Source organism: Mytilus edulis, chromosome 9 (genome assembly GCF_963676685.1).
Source record: "Mytilus edulis chromosome 9, xbMytEdul2.2, whole genome shotgun sequence".
NCBI classification, from domain to species: Eukaryota; Metazoa; Mollusca; class Bivalvia; order Mytilida; family Mytilidae; genus Mytilus; species Mytilus edulis.
In genome coordinates, this window is record NC_092352.1 from 67500563 (window position 1) to 67508196 (window position 7634).

The window sequence follows — 7634 nt, forward strand, 5'->3', positions numbered from 1 at the left end:
TAATCCTATCACGGTCCGCTCTATCGCATTGCAAACGGCTTTGTCTGGTCTCAGTCGTATTGTATTCTGTTATTGTCGGGACTTCTCCAGATCATTCCCGTTCCACAGGACACCGTCCCGAATACACAGAACATTGTTAGGAATTCGATCCGATACAGCAGAATCTGTCACGACATAGGCACGATTGTAATCCGACTAGACAAAATCGGCTGAGTTTCCCCGAATGTTACGGGACGCACCTAACTGTCGGGGTGCTTTGCCGAACTATTCGGACCCTTCCCGACCAGTAGGAATCTGTTACGAACTAAAACGACTGCGTTCAGACAATAATAGGACATTCCAGATAATTGAGGATACTAATCCGACTTTTTCACTTTTCGTGTCGTATCGCTGTCTGATCTCAAACGGGAGCAATAATCGGCAATGTGTGAACCCCGCATAACAGGATAGACTTTTGTATAGTGATATATCAGAAACGTACGTTCCTGTTACGAATGAAATAAAGAGAAAAGTAAACTAACTTATGAAAGATTTACTTGATGTTGGGTTTATTTGAAAGGGTGAAAAAATGCCGAACAATATAAATTGCTATCTTAGACTTGCATTACTTGTGGTAATTTTTACAAACTTTGAAAACCAATTTTTAGAGGCATTTTTCAATACAACCTGGAAAATTGGCAAATAATCTATTATATTAGAGAATGAATATATATAAAAGTTTATTCTCTTGAAAACCATCTAATAGACTACGTAAAACAAGCTTAACATTTGATCTAAACCTTTTCTTAATAACCCAAAATATCTTTTGAAAATGGTAACAGGATAGACAAAATAATGTACCACCGATCAAAAAATGTTTCAACATATTCTTGTATGACATCATTAAGATTGCATCTTTTAATATGTTGTTCTTAAAGTACTGTTTGTTTTGATTTGCTTATGTAGAGGGTTGTTTGAATAAGTAACTTTTAATATTTTTTTCAATTTCAAAATTCGACATTTTTTGAAAATGACCCATTTATGTACCAAAAGTTATTTCCCTTAATTAATATATATTTTCTTTAAAGAGTAAAATGTAACGTATTAGAAGATGAAAAACATTTTTATTAGATTGTACACTTTATAAAATTTTATGTCGGTATTGTTGGGAAAAATTGGTTTTAGTTTTGACTGTGTTCGAGTTGGTAATTCATTTTAAAAAGCCTTTATGATTTTTTAGCCGTATATATGTACACGTACGTTATTTCATGTACAACATATATATATATATCTCGATATGCCCCGATGTTGTCTAAATGTTTGTATTATTTAGTATGATTGTTTGGGTAAATCATGCCAGTAAATGTTTGATTTCTTTGAACGATTTATTTTCTTGATATAACACCATGGCTTTGTTTTGTCGTGATCGTCAATTAGCAAAGAATTCAGTTGCTAGGGGCCGTCTTCAAATTGATGGAAGGTAAGTTGAAGGTATTGCTGTGGCTTTTAGTTTGAAAGCGCTGTTCCGTTGCTTTTTGTGTGTTTTGCTGTGTGTATACGTTTCTATGTGTGATAAATATTGGTCGACATCCCATATTCTTTCTTTTATATTACAGATTTCTTTTTTCAATAAAAGTTTGTTTTCGATGCTGTTAAGCTTGCCTTGAATTGGAATGAGTTGATGGAGAGTAAGTGTTGGTGGTTGTTTTTTTCACTGCTTGTTTTTTCGATTATATAGCGAGACCTATACATTTGGTTTGAGAGAACTACCTAAAAAATAAATATTTAAACTTTACATATATGAAAATTATAAGGTGTGGTACAAAGCAAAATAGCGTGTATACATGTATCATGATCTACAATGCGGTTAGGCGAATTATATCTCTATTTGATCTATAATTATAAAATTATTTCTTGAAAAGGATGGCATATACATTAATTAAAACCAGAGTGCACACGCTGGAGAGTCTCGCCTTTTTGACTCACCATTAATATTATGTTCAACTTGATATCCTAAAGATGGAGCTTTACTACAACTATCACATCAATTAAACATGATCCAAGAAAATGAGGTAAAGTCAGATAAATCAAACTGGAAATAAATAAACACCTTACAATCATTCCATACACCAAATGTGCTTTCAATATAGCTGACTAATTGCACATAGAAGAAACAAGAGTGCACACGCTGAAATGTCTCGCCTTCTATACTAATCATTGATATTATGTTGATAGTATAAAGTTTATTACAACTATCATGACTGTCTCATAAACTTAACATTAACCAAGATAACTAAACAAAGACCAATGAACCATGAAAATAAGGTCAATGTCAGATGAACCATGCCAGGCAGACATGTACAGCTAACAATGCTTCTATACAACATATATAGTTGACCTATTACTTATAATTTTAGAAAAATAGACCAAAACGCAAAAAATTAACACTGTGCAATGAACCGTGAAAATGAGGTCACGGTCAAAAGAAACCTGCGCTACTGACATAAAGATCATAAAATATTTCCATACACCAAATATAGTTGACCTATGGCATATAGTATTAGATAAAAAGACAAAAACTCAATAACTTAACTTTGACCACTGAACCATGAAAATGAGGTCAAGTTCACGTGACATCTGCCCTGCTAGACATGTACACCTTACAATCATTCCATACAACAAATATAGTAGACCTATTGCATATAGTATGAAAAAAACAGACCAAAACACAAAAATTTAACTATAACCACTGAACCATGAAAATGAGGTCAAGGTCACATGACATCTGCCCGCTAGACATGTACACCTTACAATCTTTCCATACAACAAATATAGTAGACCTATTGCATATAGTATGAAAAAAACAGACCAAAACACAAAAATTTAACTATAACCACTGAACCATGAAAATGAGATCAAGGTCACATGACATCTGCCCGCTAGACATGTACACCTTACAATCATTCCATACAACAAATATAGTAGACCTATTGCATATAGTATGAAAAAAAACAGACCAAAACACAAAAATTTAACTATAACCACTGAACCATGAAAATGAGGTCAAGGTCACATGACATCTGCCCGCTAGACATGTACACCTTACAATCATTCCATACAACAAATATAGTAGACCTATTGCATATAGTATGAAAAAAACAGACCAAAACACAAAAATTTAACTATAACCACTGAACCATGAAAATGAGGTCAATTTCACATGACATCTGCCCGCTAGACATGTACACCTTACAATCATTCCATACAACAAATATAGTAGACCTATTGCATATAGTATGAAAAAAACAGACCAAAACACAAAAATTTAACTATAACCACTGAACCATGAAAATGAGGTCAAGGTCAAATGACACCTGCCAGCTGAACATGTACACCTTACAGTCCTTCCATACACCGAATATACTAGCCCTATTGCTTATAGTATCTGAGATATGGACTTGACCACCAAAACTTAACCTTGTTCACTGATCCATGAAATGAGGTCAAGGTCAAATGAAAACTTTCTGACAGACATGAGGACCTTGCAAGGTACGCACATATCAAATATAGTTATCCTATTACTTATGATAAGAGAGAATTCAACATTAAAAAAAATCTGAACTTTTTTTCAAGTGGTCACTGAACCATAAAAATGAGGTCAAGGACATTGGACATGTGACTGACGGAAACTTCGTAACATGAGGCATCTATATACAAAGTATGAAGCATCCAGGTCTTCCACCTTCTAAAATATAAAGCTTTTAAGAAGTTAGCTAACGCCGTCGCCGCCGCCGGATCACTATCCCTATGTCGAGCTTTCTGCAACAAAGTTGCAGGCTCGACAACAAACTAAACCAGGAAAACCCAAGATGACCAATAAACCATGGAAATGAAGTCATGGTCAGATGATAACTACAGACATATACACCTTACAATAATTCCATACTCCAAATATAGCTGACCTATTGCCAATAGTTTTAGAAAAACCAGGCGCGTAGCTGCCTATACGCTAACACGCAGTTGCGTGCACATCGATTCGGCATGCAAAAAAAAATATGGCAAAAATAAAAATTTATAGATTGAATGTTAATGGAAACACCTATTTTGTCACTTTTTTAATTGATGAAATATCATTAAATAACGGCATTTGGTTTCAATAAAATTTTCATGGGAGATTATGACAAAATCGGACAGTAACTTGTATCTTTTACTAGATTTAAATTTGTAACTAGAACACACCCGCGAAATCGCGGGCATTCAGAGCGTAGTTTAAAGTATGTAAAGTGTTGTTGGAAGAATTTTGTAAAATATTGAATGACTGGCGAATTTCAGCAAAAGTATCATAAGTCATATGCGGGTTATTTGGGACAGGGAAATGCTTTTTTTTTTTTTTATCCCTCCTCCTTTATTTCCAAAATTCCCAATTTTTGGTTTTCTATCAATTTCAATATGAACATAGTTTTCATTTAGTATGTTATGAACATTTAAGTAAGGAGCCTGTAATTCAGTGGTTGTCGTTTGTTTATGTGTTACATATTTGTTTTTCGTTCACTTTTTGTACACCAATAAGGCCGCTAGTTTTCTGGTTTGTATTGTTTTACATTGTCAGTTCGGGGCCTTTTGAAGCTGAGTATGCGGTATGGGCTTTGCTCGTTGTTGAAGGTCGTACGGTGATCTGTAGTTGTTAATTTCTGTGTCATATTGGTCTCTTGTGGAGAGTTGTCTCAACATGGCAATCATACCACATCTTCTTTTTTTTTGTAATCAATGAATTTTGTAAAAGATTTAATGACTGGAGAATTTCAGAAAAGGTATCAAAAGTTCACATGAATATTTTTAGCGCTTATCTGTATATTATGAACATTCATTACTATATAAATATAGTGTATTTAGGGAGCTACCATTTGATTTTTATGGGGGGGCTAGGATGAAATTTGAAAAAAATAGGCAGGATGGGAGTTTTGAGTAAAAAAAAAGGCAGGATGAGACACTTGCAATAAAAAAAAGTCAGGACGACAATTTAGGTAAAAAAAGTCAGGATAAACTAAAAAAAAAAAAGGCAGGACCGAACAGAGTGAAAAATAAAAAGGCAGGACAGAGATTACAGCTAAAAAAAAAGGCAGGACAAAATTTTTCATCCTAGCCCCCCCCCCCATAAAAATCAAATGGTAGCTCCCTTACTTTCAATTCTAAGTTTACAAATCGATCCATGGTGGTCATTGATATAGTATACAGACCCTCTCTATTTAATAAACTCTGTGACCGCCGTGGATAGTAAACTTGAAAATGATAGCAGATAGAATTCTGAAAATACACTTTATTCTTTGTATATGTATGTTCAAAGTATACAGAAAAACGCAAACCGGAAGTCTAATCTGACTTAAAATTTTGTCCAATGACGGGACAATATCCGGATGCCTTTTTCTCGTTTTTCTCCCAAAATAACTCAATCTGAATAATCATATGAATGGATGACAAATGCGACTATGCTCTGTACCTATAGGCCACAGGCGTGTTGATTAATTTATTGTGGAAAGGAGAGAAGCGACACCAAAAATGAGGTCTTCTCGTTTAATAGTATAGATACTCAGTCTACGACATGTAGTTTTTGGAGCACATAATACAGTGCACGGTTCATCAGTTTGGAATGAGATGTACCAATCGGCATTAGAATTATCAGAACCCCTCGATATCGTTGAAAATATGCCGAGGCGATGTGGTCGACAGACGACCAGAGCCAATCACCCTGCAAACACGCTAAAGCAGTATTGGAAAGTCTCATTATTTTTTGCGTTCATAGACCGTATGATATGATAAGGGAACTGGAGAGTGGAGTCGCGTCTAGTATTATCAGAAAATCGCTTCTTTGCGTTGTATCTGCTCCATCGTGTTGTAAGAAATATAACAAACGAACAAATCTCAACATTATCTGAGACATACGAAACCGACCTAGCATGTGATTTTGACGAATTCAATTGGAAGGTCGCTCGATGCCGAACACGTACGCTGGTTTATAACATCTCGCGAGTGCTACCATGGAGATCTCAGTGTACTACATATGTTGAAAACCAATATACGATTAACAATGAACGAGTTACTAGCATTACTGCATATTCATCGGGATTTCAGTGTGAATATTGACAATTAAAGTAATACAGAAGTTTGTTTCTGCCTAGACCCGAAGAGCAGATTTTGGACAATTTTGAGTAAATTCTGTATCACAAATATGTGTTGTTTATGTTCAGAAAATTTATTAATAGTTTTATATTCATAATTTTTTATAAGTCCTATCTACATATAGCTCATCTTTTAATAGTCCTATGACCGAAAACCAAAAAAAAACATTTTTCTCCATAAAAGGGTCCCAAATTTTTTTCGCCTCGCTCCGCTTGGCGCTAGTTGCTTGCACATCGTTCCTTTCTAGCTATACCTCTGAAAACAGACCAAATACAAATATCAAATTGAGCTATGAACCATGAAAATGAGGTCAAGGTCAAATAAAACATACCCGACTGACACGTACAACGCAAAATATTTTCATTCATCAAAACAGTTGACCAAATGAAGACTAAAACACAAGAAAATAACCTCTGGACCATGAAAATGAAAGTCAAGGTCAAAGACACCTGGCAGATGGAAATGTACACCTTACAATCATTCCATACACAAAATATAGTAGACCTATTGCATTCAGTATTAGGAAAACAGACAAAAACACAAACACCAAATATAGACCTATTGCTTATAGTATCCGAGATATGGATTCAACCTTGTTCACTGATCCATGAAGAGGTCGAGGTCAAGTAAAAACTGTCCGAGGGGCACGAGGACCTTGCAAGGTACGGAATACTCAAAATCTAAAATTTTATTCAAGTAGTCACTGAACCATGAAAATGAGGTCAAGGACAATGGAAATTATAGGAAAACTTCATAACATAATGCATCTATATACAAAGTATAAAGGATCCAGGTCTTCTACCTTCCAAAATATTAAGCTTTTAAGATGATAGCTAATTTCAGTAAATATGAAGTCACACTATTATAATCAAAAGATATGTCAGGATAAAAGAACGAAAAACAATATCTGGCCAACTGTGGGACAGAAAGCAATTGGACTCGGAACTTTACTGGTACCAAATGCACAGTTTTGAGAAAATATTAAATCTAGTCTGTTGGTTTTTTGTTGGTATAAAAAAATAAAAACTTGTTTATATTAGTAAATCGATTCAAAAGTGACCTCACCAAAACAGTAAAAATGGTCTGAATTAAAGGAATTTTTAAACCTGTTAAATTTTTCCTTTCTCTCCGCTTCGTTAGTATCTAATTTCAAGTGGCAATGATAAACAGTTAGTAAATTCCAAAGATAAAGCATCCTGTATTTTACTATGCAGATCAAAGGAAATTAATTATTTGGTGCATCATCGAAGACCTGTTGGTGACCTTCAGCTTTTGTCTGTTCTGTGGTCGGGTTGTCGTCTACGACACATTCCCAATTGTATTTTTTTTTTAAAATTTACAAACTTTAACATACTCTGTTCAAATAATGATTATTCTACAATTAAACAATAGAAAAAACAAGAATGTGCCCTAGGACAATTAATCCGCACTACCATTTTCTATGTTCAGTGGACCGTGAAAAGGGAGAAAATCTGGCA